Here is a 21,241-nt window from a genome sequence, read left to right on the forward strand (position 1 = left end):
AATAATCATCTCTTTTAAGAGGTCTTAATGAGTTAGTAACGGCTTACCTGGTGGCTCAGATGTTAAAGAAACTGCCTGCAATGCAGGAGACTGGGGTTTGATTCCTGGACTGGGAAGATTCCCCCTGGGAAGTTCCTACCCACTGGGAAGATTCCCCCTGAAGAAGGGAATGGCTACCCACTCCAGTATTCTTGCTTGGAGAGTTCCATGGACAGAAGAGCCTGGTGGGCCACATTCCGTGGGGTCACAAAGAGTTAGACACGACTGAGTGATCATCACAGTACCTTTTCTGCACAGGAAGTGCTGTATGCCCGTCTGCCCTGGCACTTATGTGGTGATACAATGGTTAGTTTGTATTCCCCTGTATAACCCATTAGAAGAAGTTCTCTACTGGGAAAGCTGTGGATTTCTCCTGTCTTTAACAACCGCTACATGGTTGAGGGCTTCCCCCGTGGCTCAGTAAAGAATCCACCTGCAATGCAGGAGACCCCAGTTCGATTCCTGGATTGGGAATATCCACTGGAGAGAGGATAGGCTACCCACTCCAGTATTGTTGGGCTTCCCTTGTGGCTCAGTTGGTAAAGAATTTGCCAGCAATGTGGGAGACCTGGGTTTGATCACTGGGATGGGAGGATCCCCTGGAGAAGGGAAAGGCTACCCACTCCAGTGTTCTGGCCTGGAGAATTCCATGGACTGTATAGTCCATGGGTCACAAAGAGTTGGATGCGACTGAGCAGTTTGCACTTTCATTTTCACCATGGTTGGTGTGTACTGACTATTTAATAGCTCAGCAAGAAATGTTTGAATGCATGTTCAGTGTTACAGTAGTCTACTATATTTCTTATGTTTGGAAGTTAATTTTCAGGCCCATATGATATACACCCTCTATTTTTCATAATTTTTTGTTCTTTTTTTTTTTTTGAATCATATGCTTTATTTTTTAATTGTTCATTAAATGGTTTATAAAGTCAGATCAAGATATTGGTCTATTCCTTCACAGTATCCCACAAATAAGGAGTGACAGGATTATATCAGATGTTAAAACATTCCTTTTTCAATTTACTCATGACAGTATACAATGAAAGTGGAAGGCAGATCCTCGCATGTTAGAGAAGTTGTGTTAATGTTCCCGTTAACATCCTGGTTTAAGTGGAGCACCAGGGTAAGTTGTTCTAGGTAGCACTCATGGCCTCCACCAATTTCCCCAGCATTCTGTATACCATTTCCACCAATCAACTCTTAGATGTTTCAAACCAAAAGGCTCCCATTCAGCTGTGTACAGAAGACAAGACACCAAGCCTGGTCACCCTTGGGATAATTTATAGTCTGGAAAATGACAGATGAACCATGATCAAAAAACCAAGTGAGGATTTTTAAGGAAGCTTTGACAGAAATATTGAGAAAAACATCTAATTCAACTCCAGAGAAAAGTGATACCAAGGGAAAATAAAGTCTTGACTGATGTTCTGAAACTGGCCATAAGAACGGGTGGGAGAATGATTCTCTAGGCATGAAATCTTAAGAGCTCTGAACACAACCAGGGCTTCAGCTGATCCAGAGCTGGGCTGACCCAGATGACCTGAGTGAGGCCACCCGGCAAGCACAATGCAGTCTGTGTGGCTCCTTCAACAGTGAGAGGCCTTCAGCTCCATCACAGAGTACTCTCCAGTGTGTTATAGTTGTCCTTAAAGCTCTTCAATTCGAGGAAGTGCTTGGCACGTTTACTCTTCTGACTGGAGGGGAGGTATGTCACCTGGATGGTTGTTGGGGAGACTTCAGGAGACTGGGTTAGGTCTTTGGCTGCTGACTGGTGTTGTCACTGAGAGCTCCCACTTTGTGCTTTGACTGCTGTGGCCAGCTCATTCAGGGCCTCCTGATAGCGCAGGTACTCACTCAGGCCAAAGACCCCTGTCCCATAGCGGCTGTCTCATAGCCATCCAGCAGGGTATCAATGAGGGCCTTGCGCACACCCTTGAAAGGAGTACTAGTGTTTCGAAGATCTAGCAGGTAGGAGCGGAAATTCTTGCCCATTAAGGAATGGCGATGCCGGCCTTCAGCATGAAATGGGATCTCAGAGGCACGGATAGCATCCAGAGCTTTCATCCTGTATAGGTAGTTGTAGCAATTTTGATTTCCCTGGGTTTCCAGCTGTAGCAGTCTTGCATCATCATCTGCGAGAAGCTGAGGTTCATACTTGATATCCTGAACCTTGGACAGTCGGATATCAATCTCCTCCTTTAAGTCCTTGGGGGCATTGTGTCCCACAGGGACATGAGGCCCCCTTCGGGATTTCATTGCAAAGCGCATGATTTGCCTCTTCACAAAAATAAACAGCAGTACAAACACCAGGCTCCCGTAGGCCATCACCAGCACAACATTCACGCCAGTCAGCCAGTTACTGCCGGACGCCATGGCCTCCCCACCCCGCACGGAACTGCTCCGGTTTAACCCGCTGCCCTGCCTCGTCAGCCCGGGCTCCGCTGAGGCAACGGCGCCTGGGTTTCCTGAAACTCCCCGGCCATTTCCTTACGGGGACACACCAAGGCTGACCGGGCCTGAAAACATGGCGGATGGGGTGTTCATTTGTTTTTAAAAATTAAATTGGTATACCATCCCTTGATTCCACACTTTTATTATGGAATCCCCAACTGAAAGCTCACAAAGGCTTGAATAAAATGGAAATCTCTCTAGGAGCAGATTCTTTGAGGTCTAGCTATAGTATTACTAACCACCAGCAGATGTTTCTAAATTATTTGGTGTAATTAGATAACAAATTCTACTTCATTAAACTATTGTTCGTTTTCATTTCAATAGTACAAAAGAATTGCACATAATTTAGCTTGGTTTGTTCATGTTTTACCCTCACAGTAGGAAACATAATCAAATTGAATTGGAATTGGAATTCAGTATGAAAATGGCTAACAACCTTTTAGAAGTCTGAAGATAAAAATAGTATTATCTTTTTCTCATAATCATAAATTTGTGTGCTACAGGGACATTCCTATTAGTTTTGGTGTGTTTATTAGAGCAGATAAAAACAACAGTTTCAGCATTCATATTTTTAAGTGGAAAGATTTAAAAGAAAACTTTTGTTTATTACTTATTAATACCTCTCATTGTTCAAGAAAGAATTTGAGGTGGTTTTCAAAAGAATACAATGCAAGGGGATTGAAAATAGTAAGCGTGGGAATTCCTTTTTCTCTTGTCTTGTATCAGTTTCTTCCTCTCCCCTGAATCCTGGGTGGTTTCCTCCTGATGACAGCCGTGCTTTCCTGTTCCGTGTGAGAAAGCCTTTCCTTGACGTTGGAACCCTCACATTGCAAGCAGTCCTGAGTTTTTAGAGGCCCTCTTCTTGCTAGAGATCTACTGAAACGGCATTTGATGTGCCCCACCTCTTCTTTCTGCACAACTTTCTTTCACTCTCCTCTATACCCTGTCTTCCCAGCCACTGTATTTTATCCTAATTGATCATAAGGCATTTGTGAATGTCATTCATTCTCTAGTGAAAACAGATTGACAGCTGTGAAAGGAAAAACAGTTCTGACACTTAAAACAATAAGGAAGACTTTCATCAAGACTATTGCAGTGGGTGTCAAGATTATGACAATAGGCAAGAGAGATGAGGCTTTACTCTGAATATGAGAACAAGTTGGGTTTTATGAGTCAAGGGGCAGGTTGGTGGGGGGTGATCAGTGGAAAATTACTAAGAGGAAACAAGGGTGGGGGAGTTCCTGTTAAACTGACCTAACAGGATTCTTGCTGAGGGCAGGCCAGGTGGTCAGATATCAAGTTAGGGGCAAGGAATTTGATTAAGATATCAGGAGGGATTGGATATCAGGGGTGGGGGATTCTTTCTAAAGTGCCTTAGAATTCTTGCTTAAACTGGGCAGTGCAGGCCTGACAAGGCTGAGCCCTTAACAAGGGGGCGCAGAAAGTGAAAGTGAAGTCGCTCAGTCGTGTTCAGCTCTTTGAGACTCCATGGACTGTAGTCTACCAAGATCCTCTGTCCATGGGATCTTCCAGGCAAGAGTACTGGAGTGGGTTGCCATTTCCTTCTCCAGGGAATCTTCCCGACCCAGGGATCGAACCTGGGTCTCTAGGAGATCTCCTGCATTGTAGGCAGGCGCTTTACCGTCTGAGCCACCAAGGAAGTCTTAGAGGAGCCTAACTAAAGTTTGGTCAAGAAGAGCCTCCTCTCACAACTACCACCTTCCATTCTGCTTCTGTTTGGAAGTGCTTTATCAATTCGTAGCCAGTAAACCGTGGCTTCCTCTTAGTCCTCATGTTTGATCTTTGCACTGTTTGCTGTTTTTGATTGCCTCTGTCATCTTTAACTGTTTTTTTCTCATTTTTCAAGCATTGTATTCTCCAGCTGTTCTTTTCTTCTTTCACTGTTCCTCAGCTCTGTCTCGTTTGCTCCCCTGTCACTGCTTTTCAAGAATGGACCTTCGTTTCTCACTTGGGAGTATCTAGGCTTCCACAGTGCCCGTGGCTGGGTGATTCCCAACTCTCCATCTCCAGCTCTGCTCTTCCATGCCCTCCAAATCTCTGTCAGGATTTCCTGTAGTTACATCCAACTCCGCACGTTCCCAGCCCCAAACCCTTAGCTTTCGTCTTTCCATCCTCTCTCCTTTGTCTCTTGTGCACGTTAGCTGCTAACTCTCTCAGTTTGATCTTCGCAGTAGCCTCTGATCTATTCCTTTCTCCATATTCAGCTCTCGGTACCACGGTTCATGCTCTCCACCTCCTGCCACCCATTCAAAAGAAATCCCTTCATCTTCTGAACTCTTTATCATTTTATCCATGAATCTCCTGTGACATTTGACAGTAGTTATGTATCTTTATCACATCTTTTCTAGGCTGATGGTTTCTGTAAGGGAAGAGTCATTCTCATTTCTGTACTCCTTACCATGCTCGGCACCTTGCTTCACATGCAGTGGGTACTCAAAAAAATATTTAAGTGAATAAAAGAGTTCTTAAACCACAGTACTTACGTAGTTTAACAATATCCAGGGTAGAAACAAAGCAGTCTCTCATTTTTTTCTATAACTTCATGATACTTTATAGTAAGCGTATCTCAGAATCTCTCATATATTTTTATCTGATGGTCTTATTTTCAGTCTTTAAAGGAAGAAATATTTGTATTTCTGCAGTACTGATTATGATTGTTTGCTTTTGTTAGCGTGACTTTTCCCAGAAGTTTTTGGTGAAATTCTGGTCAAATTTATACTGCTTTATATTCTGTAAAAATCATCTTAATCCTGGAGAAGGGGCACTAAGCAGTAGTTTCTGCAAACACAAGGCTGGTTAATCCAGGTTGACTTGCTGGTCCTTTAATGTTGCACTGTGTCCATATTCACCTGAAAACAGAAATGTCCTTGTGGAGAGACCATTTTCAAGTAAGAGAAATGATGAGTTCTCCTGGTTTCATTTGTGTTCTCTGCTCTTTGAGACTTTCTCAAGCCATTAGCAAGGAGATGGTGAAGAGCCCTACTTTGTTCGGGTTCCTTTTCAGACCTTGGTGCGTTAGCCAAGTTCATAGGATGTTTGCATATTGGTCTGCCATTTAAAAACTGGCTTATTAAGTGTTTCTAAAGTTGCTGAATAGAAGTCACTAAGCATTGACCCAAAAGCTCATGCTACTGGTTGTTTTTCAGAATGTGCCAAAACCCAGAAAGGTGAAGTCAGTGGTTTATAGGAGATTTTATGTATTGACAATAATACTTCATTTAGTTATTATTGACAATAATACTTCATTTAATACTTCATTGACAATAATACTTCATTTAGTTGTGAAATTTGTTTATGAAATTGATTTTGCCACTCTTATCAGTTGTTTTTGGTGATCCTTCTCAGATAAATCTTCAGATGACATTTGTTAATGTTCTCAGATTTTAGAAGTGCTCATTATATATGTATGCAAAATATATTGTTAAAGATGAGAGCCATAAAATAAAAATTCATGCGTTTTTTTTGACTCATAATGCTTAAAAGTGAACCAGAGACTTTTAAGTTCTGTAATCTGAATAATAAATGATTCTCAGCTTGTCAGTTCACTCTTTCAGTTGAACTTAAAAGGATAAAGAACAAGAAAAAAGAACAAGATGGATTAATAATACGGGAATAAAAAGAAAGGAAGAAACAGAGGTTGCTGTACAGTGGGGAGACTTAGCAAATACTTAAGAGGCAGAGGCTTGTCATCTCGAATTTTCCAGACAGATGGCTCTGTAGTTCTCTGGAGAGACGAGCCTTTCTTGCGCCGCTCTCTGCCCCCACCTGCTGTTCTTCGGTTTCTCCAGACGGGGGAGCTCCTGCTCTCTTTTCGCCTCAGTCTTTCACACAGCTTGGGGAAAGGTGAGAGGAAGGACCAGTGTCTGCCCCTGTGAGACTTCCTTCAGCTCCAGGTGCCTTTTGACTTCACTCCTCTAATCAAAACTTTTCTCCTTTCATCTTGTTCAAGTATCATAATTGACCTGAGGGAAAACAGAGACATTTGAAAACTTAAAAATGATTTTTTGAAGTAATTTTCACATCATCAGAAGTTAGTACTAAGTCTCTACAGAAAATATGCAATGTTTTCAGGTCCTATAATAAGCTATTTTCAGTTAACTGAAGAAGAAGGAACATTATTGTATATATATGTATTCAGTTCAGTTCAGTTGCTCAGTCGTGTCCAACTCTTTGCGACCCCATGAATCGCAGCACGCCAGGCCTCCCTGTCCATCACCAACTCCCGGAGTTCACTCAGACTTATGTCCATCGAGTCCGTGATGCCATCCAGCCATCTCATCCTCTGCCGTCCCCTGCTCCTCCTGCCCCCAATCCCTCCCAGCATCAGAGTCTTTTCCAGTGAGTCAGCTCTTCGCATGAGGTGCCCAAGTATTGATATGTGTACTAGTGTTGGATAATTTGCAAAAGATCTGTCCCAAGTAGTTTTTTTTTTTTATTAGTAAGGTTACATTTTAAATAAATGGGTACTTTCTTTTTCCAACAAGAAATGAGAGTGCTTTTACAATGCAAACCAGAGCTTTTCTTTTCCTTTTTAAGTTTTTGAAAAAAATCTTTTTTGGGGGGTGACTTTTTTTCAATTCTTAAAAAAATTTTTTAATTGGAAATTTGCTTTACATCGTTTCTGCCATACAACAATGCAAACCAGTCATAATATATATATTCCCTCTCCTAAGCCTCCCTCCCCTCCCCCCATCCCACCCCTCTGGCTCCCTGTGTTATATAGCAACTTCCTACTAACTATTTTACACTTGATAGGTATATATTTGATCATGCTGTATAGCATGATCTTATTTCCTCACCCAGGGGTAGAACTCATGCCCCCTGCATTGGAAGGAGTCAACCATTGGCCTGTTAGGGAAGCCCCAAGCTACTACTCTTTGATGAAATAAAATTTTAAACTATTTTTATTTTATATTGAAGTATAGTTGATTTGTGTTCTAGGTGTACAGCAAAGTGACTTACATATACATGCACGTGTATTTATTTTTTTTCAAATTCTTACCTGTTTTTCAAATTCTTTTCCCCAGTTTTGTGTGTGCTTGGTTGTGTCTGACTTTGTGAGCCCGTGGACGATAGCCGTCCAGGCTCCGCTGTCCATGGGATTTTCCAGGCAAGAATACTGGAGGGGGTTGCCATTTGCTCCTCTAGGAGGATCTTCCCGACCAAGGGATCAGACCCATGTCTCTTGTATCTCCTGTATTGGCAAGTGGATTCTTTTCCACTGTACCACCTGGGAAGCCCCATGTTGTAAATTGTCATTCATAAAACTCTAATAAGAAAGAGTTTTGGTGGGTATAAAACTCTTAATTGTAGTGGGCCAAAGAAAATATATTTTGGGGTTGGTGGTGAGGCAACTCTGGGCCACTATGTAAGTTTACGGTGTTAATATTTCATCTTTAATGTATGGAAAAAACTATACAGTTTCTAAGTCTAAAAATAATCATATGAACATGACTCTGGGGCATTTTCCTTCACATTAGTCTTTTGGTTTTTTTTCCCCCATGTACTTTGTACCTTAACTTCAAATTATGCTTGTAAACTTCTGCATATGAGAGAGAGAGAGAGAGAGACAGAGATACACACACACACACACACACACACACACACTGAATCTATGGATGTATTTATTTATTCCTGAGAGAGAGACACACACACACAGACACACAAACACACACACACTCACTCACTCACTCAATCTATGGATGTATTTATTTATTCCTGAGAGAGAGACACACACACACACGCACTCTCTCTCTCTCTCTCTCTGAATCTATGGATGTATTTATTTATTCCCGAGAGACACACACACACACACACACACACACACACACACACACACAGAATCTATGGGTGTATTTATTTATTCCCCTAAACACACACACACACAGAATCTATGGGTGTATTTATTTATTCCCCTACACACACACACACACACACACACACACACACAGAATCTATGGGTGTATTTATTTATTCCCCTAAACACACACACACACACACACACAGAATCAATGGGTGTATTTATTTATTCCCCTACACACACACAGACACACACACACACACACAGTCTATGGGTGTATGTATTTATTCCCCTAATCACACACACACACACACACACACACACACAGAGTCTATGGGTGTATTTTTTTATTCCCCTAAACACACACACACACAGAATCTATGGGTGTATTTATTTATTCCGCTCAACTTTAGAATTCTTGTTAACTTTCTCGATATTTTTATGAACAACAAAGAGCCTCTGTTTTGCAAGGTACTATCCTAAAACTTTGTTTACTACATTACAAAATTAGAATTATTCTAACTTCTCCACTGACTAAATGCTTTTAAAATTCCTTTGGTATGTAAAATTCTCAAGCTTCATTGTTGCATAATATATTAATATCTTTCCAGCCTAACTCTGAGGATGCAAAGATCCAGCGTAATGGTTTGGCTGTAAATAACTCCAAGTGCTTTAGAAGAAAGATCTTTAACGTCAAATTCACAAATGTACTTCATTACAATTACTGGTATTTGGACCCTGGAAAATTAGCCTTTAGCAAATACTTTGACTTAAAGTAACATTTTGAATATTGAGAACATTTTTAATATTGTATTGAATATTTAGAATGATTTGCTTCTGTAGCAGTACTGATGAATGAGTGAGAATATTTCTTAAGGAGTCCACAAGATGGCGCTTGCCAACCTGTTTCCTCAGTTTTTCCTTAAGTTAAAGAAATTTGGCAGCAATTTAAGAAGGAACATCTAAATATTTATGTATTTTGAATGCTGAAGTTCAGATTTCCAGAAAGCTTGACTCCTTAAAATTGATAAACCTCAATTTAAGGTTTTCCAAAATGCTCATTTCTAATATAGGAACTAAGAGTTTTTGCTGAAGGGTTTAAGGTTCTTTTGAAAACACCCTAGGATCTGTATAATACAAAGGGCTGCCTCCATTCACTCCATTTGCCTGTACTTTTATTCACGCTTTAAAAAAAAATACTTGATTCGTTAGTATGTGATTTATGACACAGCTAGTGTGTATGCAGAGTTTCTAGATGTCTTAAACTGTCGATATCTGTAAGGACCTGGCTGGCCATTAGTAATCATTCTAGAATAATTCTGTTTTCTGTTTAAAAACAGGAAAGTTGTGATTGGAATATAGTTTAGAATTTCTGCTGATAAGTGAGACATAGTAAGTGGAGCAATGAAGAGCAAGAGGAATGCACCCAGTCGTAATATGTATTGCAGTCGACTTCGTTTTTACTCCCGTGCCTTTTGTTTGTTCTGTTTTACATCCTTACTGTTTATATTAATGTTGTTAGGGAAGGGATATTGAAATTATGTTGATGTTGGTATGGCAAGTTTTATATTTGTTTTGTGAAATCGTGTGCATAATTTCAATGAAAAGAGCTATATTTATAAAAGACTGAGATAAGAAAGTATATCCAGTGAAATTTAGAGCAAATTAGGTTTACCTCTTATAGCAGTCCACCGGTCTGATTTTTCTTAGCCTCATCATAAAAGTAGTCAGTAGAATCAAGAGAGTCAAAGACATATCATGAAATAAAAACAGTAAAAGGATTTTCTGTTGAAAATTGTCAAACTTGGAAAATCTTAATTGAAGCTTTTCATCAGATATTTTAGATGGTTAGGAAGCTAGTCATTTTTTACCATTCAGATGAAGGTTTGTGAGGAAAGAATCTGTTTTATATAGAGAAAGAATCACTAAGGATTTTTTAAAAACAATTATCATACGTACCGGCTGCTAAGCTTGCATGATGAGTGTGTGCCGTGGGTAGGCTGCATGCTCCTTTGTCAGCCTGCCCTTTCCTGTATCAAGGCTTTAGTATTTGGTTTCAGGTTGCCATCATTTACATCACACTGTTTTGCACAGGATCTCCTTTAAAAATGATTATATAACATCATCTCTTTAAAGTCCAGTAATTTTCATTGAAGTTATGTAAACATTGAATTTAAGCTAAATTAGTTTAAGCTGAGGAACTTCCTGAGACACATCGGTCAGAGAAGTGTAATATGGGAACCGATATAAGAGATGTACACACAGCACTCAGGGCTGATTCATCTGTTGGCATGTTTGAATCCTGTGATCTTAAGATTTTATTTTTAGAGTGCTCTGATTGTTTTTTTCATCGATGAAATGAAGATGTGATTTCATGTGTGCCTATTTGCAGTTCTTTTTCCTAGAATTGAATTCTAAAGTACCTCTGAAAATGGAAAAAAAAATCAAGCAATAAAAAATTTCTTTTACTGTCTTTAAATTCATAGTCCATATTTGAGACCAAGTGAAAAGTAGTTCAAATTGAAATGTGTTCTCTGTGGGTCTTTCCCATCACATCTTTAGGAATTGGAGACGTGGATGTAATTGTCAAGGAAAGCATCTGTCTTTTCAGTTGGTTGACTGATTTGTTTTTTGTTTTTTTTTTTTCCTGAATGCATGAATTCTAAAGCTTTATTCCAGATTTAGATATATTTTATTCATTTCTTCTTCCAATCTCTAACAGCGGCCTGTTTAAGTTTGAGATTTTTGGCCCTGAGATTTTTCTGGCCCATGACAAACACTGTTTCAGATAATTATTGCACCCTCTTATCCAGTTCTACTTGGTTAGTAGAACTACTGATGTTATACTAATAGCAGTGAAACTGTAAGGAGCCATATTTATTCCTTAAGGATTTTTTTTCCATTTTAAAGTGTCATATAATACATACATATCTAATATATGTACGCACAGAAAAATATACAATAATAAGCACATCTAAGTAAAATACACAAATAAAATAGTAACAGATGGATGTCATAAGCTTGATGAATTATTACAAAATGAACAGACTCATATAACGACTACTTGGGTCAGGAAATACAGCATTGTCAACATCCCAGATAATCTCCTTTGGAACCCTTCCCCCTCTGGCCCCTCCTGTCTCTCTAAAGTTTATCACTGTTCTAATGGCTAACACTGTAAATTTAATTTGCCTTGTTTAGATAGCATTTTTTCTTTATGGTAGTGAGGATGAAATGCTCTTTACACCGAAGTCTTTAGAGTCCAGTTCAACCAGGTAAAATGCTTTTGAATCTCATAGATGGGGAAGGAATTGTATATGTGGAGAAACACTGTATTTTAAAAATATATTTTAAATTATAAAATTGTAAAAGTGAACATGGTATTTCCTGGTATGTAACTGTCCATTTTAGATTACTGAAAGACGTTAACGACAGGTGAAGGCGGTGCTATTGCCTACAGAAGAAGGGACCTGCAGCAACACAGCCTCACCTGGTGCTTTTCACACTTGGAACCAAAGGCAGGGGACAAATGGGTGGGGTTAGGGGTTGCTGAGGAATGTTTGTGAGTCATAATCTGGTACAGCCATAAGCATGGCATTTCTTTGAACTAAATGTTGTCTCTTAAAAATTAGTGTGAATTTTGACATTTTGACTTTTTAATGTTATTTCATATCATCAGTACACGTTATTATTGTTTTCCTTAGTTAATTTGTTGTTGTTCAGTCGCTTAGTTGTGTCCGATTCTTTGTGACCCCATGGACTGCAGCACACCAGGCTTCCCTGTCGTTCACCATCTCCCAGAGCTTGCTCAAACTCACGTCCATTGAGTTAGATATGCCATCCAACCATCTCATCCTCTGTGGTCCCCTTCTCCTCCTGCCTCAATCTTTCCCAGCACGGCTAAAGTATTGGAGCTTCAGCATCAGTCCTTCCAATGAATAGTCTGAACTTATTCCTTTTAGGATTGAGTGGTTTGATGACCTTGCTGTCCAAGGGACTCTCAAGAGTCTTCTCCAACACCACAGTTCGAGAGCGTCAGTTCTTTGGCATTCAACGTTCCTTATAGTCCAACTCTCACATCCATACATGACTACTGGAAAAACCATAGCTTTGACTATACGGACCTTTGTTGGCAAAGTAATGTCTCTGCTTTTTACTTTTGAATATGCTGTCTAGGTTTGTCATAGCTTTTCTTCCAAGAGTCAAATGTATTAATTTCATGGCTGCAGTCACTGAGCACAGTGATTTCGGAGCCCAAGAAAATGAATTCTGTCACTGTTTCCATTGTTTCCTCATCTGTTTGCCATGAAGTGATGGAGCTGGATACCATGACCTTAGTTTTTTGAATGTTTTTTGAGTTTTCAGCCAGCTTTTTCACACTCCTCTTTCATCTTCATCAGAGGCTCTTTAGTTCCTCTTTGCTTTCTGTCATAAGGGTGGTGTCATCTTAGTTAATGGACAGATGCTGATGAATTGACTGTCACATTTGGAATTGTCACTGCATTGAATTAAGGAGTGTTTGGACTCATATAAATTTGTTAACACAAATGGAAAGATTTTTTTTTATTGCTCTGTGAGATACGTTTAGGCAGTCATAGGAGGGATGCTGAATAGCCTGGTCAATGTTTTTGTACTTAGTAGGAGTTTCAGTAGGTGTGACCTTGCCAAGAAGTTAAATTACTTTGTCATATGAAAGTGTTTGTTAAAGAGGTGTTTACTGTGACAAAAAGATACTGTTCCTATGAATGATACAGTGGCTTCTGAAGTGCTTGATGTCCTTGATGCTGAAAATCTTCATATAATTTTACCTGTCATCTTCCAGTCTCTTGGATGTATGCCTGTGGAAGTTTTTAGTTTATCTCATAACTTCTGTCTTATCATCAAACGCTTTGCAGAATGACATGTCTACTTAGATATTATTATTATAAATATATGAACGAAGACCAAATTATCAGAATTCTTATCCAGAGCTTGACGTTAAAGAGCCAGATTAGTTTTTTCAGTCAGTCGCTTATAGAGATCTTAGAGTACATTCAAGATATCATTGGATGGTGTCACTTTTCTCCAGTTGAGTTCCTTCTCTTGCCAGAGCTGGATTAGCCTATATCCAAGGGACAAAATTTAGCCCCATTTCACGTCCAAGGTGACCTATATGGAAGTAGTAAGCAGTTTTCAATTTTAAAATTAGTTTCACGTTGAGCTGCTTACTTTATTGTTCCCACCTAAGATGTATCTTCTGTTCAGTTGCAAAATATATTTTGGGGCTTTTCCTTCAAATTTTACTTAATTACAAATCCCTGGAAGAGTGATTAATTTCATTGCAGATATTTCTTATATAAAAAACATAAAGGCTTAGGTTCATTTGCTAGTTCACAACAGTTTACCCATTAAAAAGATCGTTATTTTAATATATCATGTGCTTTTTGGATGATGACCGCTAACTATTACTGATTGATTAGTTGTGGTTGGGAAAAAACAGCATCCTAATCATCTCTAAGGTTAGGAAACCAGCTATTCCTCATGTGAATTCCTTTTTAAAAAATCATCTGTACTTTCCAGTGTACTTTAAGCTTAATTAATTGACCTGTTTCTTTTTAATCAGTGATGCATGGTCCCATTTGAAAACAGTTTTAAAATCAAAATAAATAAAGGCTGTAACATTTCACATCCGAACAACAAGACTTCAGGAGTTTTTGTGTTATGGAGACTCATAATGTCAGAAAAATAGAACTAAATGTAGTGCTTACAAACCTGATTAAATGCAGTTGCAGCAGGAAGTTTAACTGATAGGTAGGGGGTGGGGCTTTTTTTTTTTTTTTTGCATATCAAGTAAATAAGAATACCAATCAAACATTCATTCCTAGGGTGAAACCTTCTATTTCCTTCTAAATCTTGGTGTTGGGTATTTCCCGCTTGGTGAAATGATGATGGCAGAAGTTGTATTGGTCATTGTTGCTAGCCTGTCTTTCTTGGAGCATCAGTTTCATTAAGTTCACTTAGACGTGACAGTAAGAATAATCCCCTAATAACATAAAAGTGCCAACAGTTCCAGTTTGTTTTGTTTTTGTGTAGAAGCACTTCTGCTGTAAGGACTTTCGTAACTTCTGTGTCCCCCAGGGAAAAGCATGAATCAGCTGGTAATGCAAAAACCTCAGAATTTTAAATCTTGGCATACAATTGCTGTGAAAAGGTATGCCATGTTAATCCTGTGTGTATCCTAAATGTTGCTTTGTATCCCCTTGGGCTACAGGTAACCAGAGTCTGCACTAGACAGATTTCCTGGGTCGAATGTAGGAAAAGAGGAATGGAGGACTGAGATCCTGACTTGAGTGATATTATTAAGTTGATCTCATCTTCTTTTAACATGAATACTTAGTTTATAATCCACAAAATCTCCTATGGCTCTTGAGTATTTTAGTGAATGAAATAACTCTATATTAAGAATAAGTTATTATGGTTTATAATAATACCTCTTTTTCTACATCACTTAATAATTTTGTTTCTTTCATTGTAACTCCACCGAATCCTCTGTGAAACGTACTGTGGGTGTTCGTAAAATTTAGTACATGGCAAGTCTGGGCTTGAAATTGGCTTTCCTGGTATCCATTAGCAACTCTATTCTAGCATTTCTTACACAGCTTTATGATTTTTTAAACTTTCTTTAGACATAAATGATGGAATTCTCAAATACAGGGACAGTGTCTTATTCCTATTTATTTCTATAAAATATAGACCAAGGTCCCATCAGTAGTTGGTACTTGATACATGTTTGGTGGGTGAATAGATAGATGAAATTTTATCTGATGGTAATATAAATTTTCATCTCTGGAGTCACTAAAGTATACATACCATTTTGATTTCCAGGGTATTTTGAGAACATTTTATTGTTGTAGCCAGTCTAAAAGGATAGGAGATAGTATGCTGTGAGTAGTTTCAAATAATTGGATGTCATTAACTACATTTCCAACTAGCTGGAATTTATTTGAGATGTATTTGAAATCTAGGCTCTTTACTGCATTTTGACAAATACAGTGGAAGAAGAAGAACCAGAATGATAATGATAAACTGGCACTGATTAGAGATGTATTCGAAGCTTGGAATTAGCATTTACAAAATGGATGTGTGTCTTAATGGGACGCAGTGGGAAGTATGAATCATCAGCTCTGTTCAGTTCAGTTCAGTCGCTCAGCTGTGTCCGACTCTTTGCAACCCCATGGACTGCAGCACTCCATGCTTCCCTGTCCATCCCCAGCTCCCAGAGCTTGCTCAGACTCATGTCCATCAAGTTGGAGATGCCATCCAAACATCTCATTCTCTGTTGTCCTCTTCTCCTCCTGCCTTCAATTTTTCCCAGCATCAGGGTCTTTTCCAGTGAGTCAGTTCTTCGCATCAGGTGGCTAAAGTATTGGAGTTTCAGCTTCAGCATCAGTCCTTTCAATGAATATCCAGGACTGATTTCCTTTAGGATTGACTGGTTTGATCTCCTTGCAGTCCAAGGGACTCTCCAGAGTCTTCTCCAACACCGCAGTTCAAAAGCATCAATTCTTCGGTGCTCAGCTTTTTTTATAGTCCAACTCTCACATCTGTACATGACTACTGGAAAAATCACAGCTTTGACTAGACAGACCTTTGTTTTTCTTTGCATCCTTTGGTTTTCTTATTGTACTGTTCAAAGCATTAAAACTGAGCAGGACCTTGTTTGGGTCCTCCTGGGTACAGAAGCCCCTCTTTGTTCCCCATTTCTTATTTGTAGAAAAAGACTGTAGTCCCCTAGGCCTTCCCAGAGTTCCAAAGAGCAGACCAAAGCAGTTACTAATTAGAGAAGTGATGGAATGCAGAAACAAAGGAAAAGCAGAGTAGTCCCAGTTCCTTCTCATCGGGTACACACAGCGGTCTGACACATAGCTTTGCGTTGTTCTGCAGAATTTGAGACTCCCACCCAGGTGGAGGATGATGACTACATGCTGACCACAGCACTGGACCCCAGACTCACTGGATATCTGGGTGGACAATTGCAGTTCTAGAAACATCAATTTGTAACCTCACCACCAACCAGTCAGAAGAAAGTCCACAAACTGCAACCCTCATCCCAGATATTGCCTTCTAATAAAACCTTCTCTGAAAGCCACGGGGGAGTTGAGGCCTTTAGAGCACTAGCTGCCTGTTCTCCTTGACTGTCCCCTGCAATACGTGCTGTTCTTTCCTTCACCGCAGACTGGCTTTTGCCTGTGGCAGGCGAGTGGACCCAAGTTTGGTGAGGTAACAGTGTTGCATCATCTTTCAAGAAAGCATACAAGAAGCTTGGTGACACTGTCTCTGTGGTGTGTTTTGTTAAAATTTCATCGTGCACCTTTCACTGAACACCGTCGAAAGTTTAGAATTTTTATTTTCAGCCTTCAATGGCAAAGATATTTCAAAATGTTTTGACAGAAGACAACTTATCACAGTTATTAGATAAATCAGATAAATAAAAGCACTCTAGACTGTTAATGATGATTGTTAAACTTATCATACAGAAGAAATCTCAGTATAAATCACTCAATGATGATAGCCAAGGTCCAGGGTCCGAGAGCTGGCTTACCATCTTTTTTTATTAGTGAAGTATTACTGAAAGCCATGCCCATTATTTACATATTGTTGATGGCTACTTTTCCACTATAATGGTTGAGATAGAGTTGATTTGGCTTGCAAAGCCAAACGTGCTGCTTACAGAAAAACTTTGCCAGCTAACACGTTAGGTGAATTTTTTTCAACCTTTAAAGTTGACAATGATCAATATGTGTCTAAAGGAGAAAAGGGAATAATGTATTTAAATTCAGTTAGTCATTCGATAGGAAGGATTTCGTTGCCATATTTTGCAGCAAGACTCTGGGCCATCCCATTTTGCTAATTTAAAAATAATTGATATTCTTTCATGATGTTTTTGAACTAGAGTATGCCTGATACAGTTCTTCCGTGGACAGATACCTAAGGCAGGTGTGTTTATAAAAGTGACAGGAAGGAAATAAGTGACGTAGAAGTGAACAAATTTATTGGCTTGGCCATTTTAATTAGTTTCTGTAAACCTAGATAGGAAAATGTTTTGCAGTCATGGAGCAAAGAAGATGGCTCTCTTCTCTTTGCCAAAATGAGCTGTCCAGGTTTTCAAAAGTGTTACATTTTGAATATGCAAGTACAAGAGGAAAAACCAGAAATAATAAGCTAGGGTATTAACAAAATGCATCTGAAATGTGAAATCTTTATTGCACTTTGACAGCGTAAGTGCAAGAAGAGCCAGAGCTGTGGTGTGCTATAATCCATTAGACACGAAACCTGGAATCGGTACTTACAAAGTGGGTATGCCACAGGTTCGTGCACGACAGTTGGTGAGCAGTTGGCTGCATTGAAAGAATGCTGCCTATTTTGGGCATATTATTTTCAAAAGAGAAAAGATGGAATAAAATTTGGGCTTGCATGTTTAAATGTTTGTTAAACTTCCAATATGTTGTTTTTGTACCATCCATTTTACGTCTATAAATTTTTCATACAATGACTTAAATGTAGAGAAGACGTAAATTTTCATGAACTTGGATAGTAAAGTGTTGACGTTTTTCCTGGCTCACAGAGGGTTAATTTATTTTATGTGATAATGATACTGTGGTTGGGTAGGAGAATTTTTTTATTTTTAAGAGATACATGCTGTGAAATCGTGATCCTTGCAGCTTACTCTGAAGTTGCTTTGGGGAGGTATATATATAGAGAAGAGGGAGAAGGAGTTAATGGAGGGGCAGAATGTTCAACAATGAGTCAATTTAAATTGGAAATGCGGTAGTGTTCCCATACCATTCTTTCAGCTTTTTTGTAAGTTTGGATATTTTCAAAGTAAAAAAAAGGAAATAAATCACAGAAATGAAAATTTGGGCTCCCAAAGAAATGAAAAAAGAACCATTTCCCTCTCAATACGCTTCCCTTTTAGTGGGGACACTTGCATTTATACCATAAATACATATTCTTAGATTATTAGTTTAGCTTGCTTCTGACTGTATCAGCATTTTACTGCTGAGCAATAGAGTAATAAAATGGTGAATTTAATAACATGCATCTGTCCATCAGGGGTTTTTTTAGAACTTAAGTCATGCTTTCAATAATATTACATTTACCAATAAAATTGAGAAATTATTTTTGTTATGTATTAGGTGAGTTTGTTTTAATAGTTAACCTCAGTGGGTGATCCAGCTTGTGTCAGTATGTTCTGTGTCATTTTTATCATTTCTTATGGCCTGCTTACATAGAAAATGAAGAACATTTTCTGTAAGATTACAGGCATATGTTTTGTATGAGAACTCAAGTTGCCTGTCAGTCCAGTTCAGTCACTCAGTCGTGTCCTACTCTTTGCGACTCCATGGACCGCAGCACGCCAGGCTTCCCTGTCCATCACGGACTCCTGGAGCTTGCTCAAGCTCATGTCCATCGAGTCGGTGAGGCCATCCAACCATCTCATCCTCTGTCATCCCCTTCTTCTGCCTTCAGTCTTTCCCAGGATCAGAGTCTTTTCCAATAAGTCAGTTCTTCGCATCGCGTGGGCAAAGTATTGGAGCTTGAGCATCAGTCCTTCCAATGAATATTCAGGACTGATTTCCTTTAGGATTGACTGGTTGTATCTCCTTGCAGTCCAAGGGACTCTCAAGAGTCTTCTCCAACACCACAGGTCAAAAGCATCAATTCTTTGGCGCTCAGCTTTCCTTATGGTCCAACTCTCACATCCGTACATGACTACTGGAGAAACCATAGCCTTGACTAGACGAACCTTTGTCAGCAAATTAATGTCTCTACTTTTTAATATGCTGTCTAGGTTTGTCATAGCTTTTCTTCCAAGGAGCAATCCTTTTAATTTCATGGCTGCAGTCACCATCTACAGTGATTTTGGAGCCCAAGAAAATTAAGTCTCTCACTGTTTCCATTGTTTCCCCATCTATTTGCCATGAAGTGATGGGACCAGATGCCATGATCTTAGTTTTTCGAATGTTGAATTTTAAGCCAGCTTTTTGACTCTTCCTCTTTCTCCTTCATCAAGAGGCTGTTTAGCTCCTCTTCTCGTAAGAGTGGTGTCATCTGCGTATCTGAAGTTATTGATATTTCTCCCAGCAGTCTTGATTCCAGCTTGTGCTTCATCCAGTCTGGCATTTCACATGATGTTTAGTTCCCATATATATATATATATATATATATATATATATATATATATATATATATTATATACAGGAAAGAAGCCCATCTCATGTATGTGTGGATGTTAATGTTATGAGTGAGATTTATATTACTTTACCTCTATTTTTGGCATTTCGTGGTTACTGGGAAATCATTTACTACTCGCATATTTGCATTGACTTTCTAGAGTGTGCTAAATATTTAAAAATTTATGAGAAGACAATTTGATTTGTCACTTGTGAACTGTAAAATATCATTTAATTTTTGTTACGATATAAGAATGTAAAGTCTGGTTAGAGATAAGTAATGACAGACTGATAAAGGCACGTGAAAATGTTTTCCATTGCTGTCATTTCTCTGTGTAGATGCTGGTTTGAATCTGATAAGTCTTTTCTCATTTTCCAGTGACAGTGACCTTTTGTTCTCTAATTCCTAGTATTCGGCGTCCTTGAGGGCATTCTAACAATGTTAGTGCAGTAAAGCATGCAGACAGTACTTTAAACGAAACACTTGTTCACAGCTGCATGACATAAATCACTCAGTCTGCTTTTTGAATAACATGATAGTGCTTATTAGAAAGTGCATCAAGTCTGGAGTTAAAATAAAACTCTATTTAGATATCTTAAATAAACTGATCATCTCCTTTTTCATTTTGGTAGAACTGTTGGACTGTAACATTTCATGTCCAAAGTATGTTGGACATTAACACAGCATTCTTTCTGAGTTCTGAAGTATAATTGGGGAAAAAAAGAATTGATGTCTTTTAAATAAGGACATTTTGGAACATTCTTTAAAGTAGGGTAGTTTGAGAGACTTCTAGGTATCAGCATGGTAGTCCTCACTTCCCAGTAGAGCTGGTCGGACTTCGTTGAGCTCTAGCTACTTTCATATAAGAAATCTCTTGTACTGCTTTTAGCTCATATTTCTTCTTAAGGCTTTAACCAGTTCCTATTTTCCCACTGTTCGCTGTCTCATGCTTGATGTTTTATGTACACATGTGTCTGTGTATATTCATACAGATATGTACAATTGCTGGGTATGCCATATATTGTTTTTTATATATGCCGTCTACATATAATTGTCATATGCATGAGAGTTGAAATCTTATCAGATAAATGTTGACTGAAATCGAATTAGATAGCGTTGAGTGCATCACATAGTCCCTTTTATTAAACTGTTTGCCATTATTTCTACAGAAAATGCTTAGTAGCGTGGGAAATGCTCATTGCGGAATGACAAAAAAAGGATGTTCCTCTGTAATGGCCTAGATTATGGCATAGAACACGTTCTGAAGAGTGTCTTTAAGATGCCTTACTAGTGATACCTGTATTCCTTTCCCTGGAAATTTCTTTACTATCAAGTACCTAAGGAATCAAGTTAAAACTCTTTTGCTAATAATAATAATGACTAATGTATCCAGTTGACTTGCCCAAGGTGAGATCCACAGTTAGTAAGTGCTACTAGAGGCAGGTTTCCAAACCCCCAGAGCCCATACTTGGAACAACTACACTGCACTGCCAAACCAGGTAGCAAAGAGTGGGGCAGGTCCTCACAGTCAGTCCTGAAACCCAGGCCGGCCTGGCACACAGTGTACCATTCATCTTCTTCCTAAGAACCCAGTGGTAAAGACTTGGGCATCCTTGTTCCTTCGCTGGTTTGATATGTTTATAAAGACGTATCCCAGAACACTATTTCTGTCATTAATTTTTTTGACCTTGTTGGATGTATTGTCAGCCTCTGCTC

At 39.0% G+C, this 21,241-nt stretch overlaps 1 protein-coding gene and 1 pseudogene across 5 annotated transcripts in view; one reads left to right on the top strand and one right to left on the bottom strand.

The window, feature by feature from the left end:
* The window catches only part of CHN1 (chimerin 1), a 215,530-nt gene that overhangs the window by 9,181 nt on the left and 185,108 nt on the right, over window positions 1–21,241 (top strand). The window lies entirely within an intron of this gene.
* Window positions 1,301–2,570, bottom strand: LOC138434669 (protein C1orf43 homolog pseudogene; annotated as a pseudogene).

The sequence above is a fragment of the Ovis canadensis genome, chromosome 2 (genome assembly GCF_042477335.2).
Source record: "Ovis canadensis isolate MfBH-ARS-UI-01 breed Bighorn chromosome 2, ARS-UI_OviCan_v2, whole genome shotgun sequence".
Classification (NCBI taxonomy): domain Eukaryota; kingdom Metazoa; phylum Chordata; class Mammalia; order Artiodactyla; family Bovidae; genus Ovis; species Ovis canadensis.